Source organism: Amblyraja radiata, chromosome 9, assembly GCF_010909765.2.
Source record: "Amblyraja radiata isolate CabotCenter1 chromosome 9, sAmbRad1.1.pri, whole genome shotgun sequence".
In the NCBI taxonomy this organism is placed as follows: Eukaryota; Metazoa; Chordata; class Chondrichthyes; order Rajiformes; family Rajidae; genus Amblyraja; species Amblyraja radiata.
In genome coordinates, this window is record NC_045964.1 from 31802245 (window position 1) to 31804021 (window position 1777).

Here is a 1777-nt window from a genome sequence, read left to right on the forward strand (position 1 = left end):
CATGGAAAAGAACCCTGAATGAAGAATTAATTTGTGAAATTGAGTTAGAGTTTTGGCATTTGTCAAACTGTTTCTTTGGGATTTAGTTGCTACACCATTTCCTGGAAGAATTTAGATTCTATGGCGTGGACTGACATTTTCATTTTAATCATTTAGGTGGATGGAGTTTTGACTCTGTTGTTTGGTTTGGGAAATATTAACACTTTGACAGCCATCAGCATCATTCAGTACATCAAAGACTGTAAGCCACACCAAGGTAAACCACCCGTGTATTTTCTAAACAGAACTACTTTTTCACTGTACCTTTAGTGAGTGACCTCACGAACGCCTGGATTGGCACACAGCAAACAGTGAGAGGGTGGCACTGTGGCGCAGTGGTAGAGTTGTTGCCGGAGTGCCAGAGACCCCGGTTTGATCCTGAACACTGGTGCTGTCTGTACAGAGTTTGTACTTTCTCCCTGTGACTGCGTGAGCCATCTCCGAGTGCTCCGATTTCCTCCCACATTCTAAAGACGTACAGATTTATAGGTTGGGTAGGAAGAAACTGCAGATGCTGGTTTAAGCCGAAGATAGACACAAAAAGCTGGAGTAACTCAGTGGGACAGGCAGCATATTTGGAGAGAAAGAATGGGTGGCTTTTCGGGTTGACCCGAAACGTCACCCATTCTTTATCTCCAGAGATGCTGCCTGTCCCGCTGAGTTCCTCCAGCTTTTTGTGTCTATCCCAGGTTTATAGGTTAATGTGCTTCTGTAAATTGTCTCTAGGGTGTAGGATGGAACTACTGTATGGGGTGATCAATGGTCGGCATTGACTGAAGGGCTTGTTTCCACGCTGTATCTCTAAAAAAACAGGGTTGCAATGCTGAGGCTTTATAAGGGGGGGGGGGGAACTGATCAGACTGCATATTGAAACAGTTATGGGCCCCATATCTGAGGAGCAACATGTTGGCATTGGAGATTGATTTGTTCTTGATTAGTAAGGTTGTCAAAGGTTATGGAGAAATTGTAGGAACATGGGGTTGAGAGGGAAAGATAGATCAGCCATGATTGAATGACTCGATGGTCCGAATGGCCTGATTCTGCACCTATGACTTATGAACTCCAATAATAGTCGGAGTTATTCAGCTTTAATACAGTCCCTTCACCCTAACTTGCCAATGCCAATGAAGATATCCCATCTACACTAGTCCCATCTGCCTACATTGGCCCATACCCCTCTAAACCTTCCCTACCCATGTACCTTTCCAAATGTTTATTGATCGTTACAGAGTAAAAACAGTGAGTGAATTGTAGTTGACCAAATATTGAAATCGGATAAGATCGAATGATTGAATTTCAAGAGTTTCTCATTGCCAGTACATGCAGACTTCATGACATGCATTCAAAGCAATGCTATTACTCAGAAATGTGATTTCTTGTCCCAAAATACCAGTGTGTTTGCCATTGCATTCTTATCTGATAAGATATTCTCCTCCTGTCTCCCTCCAGCTTATATTATGCTGGCATTGCTTGTTGTATGGTTTATTGCTCTCTGCTGGTCTGTAGCTCCTCTTCTGGGCTAGGCCAGTTACACAGGCAACGTGTGGTTAAGTGCCCTGCTCTAGTTAGATGAACATAATACCTGTCTTTGAGACAGATCTATGGGATAATATCACAGTTTAAACCCAAATCTGAAAGAATAATTTGGGGGTTGAAAAACAAGTAGTATTAAACCTTTCTTTTCTATTATATGTTTCAAAAAGATTGATGCTGGAATAAAGCGTTGTAATTTCTTTCA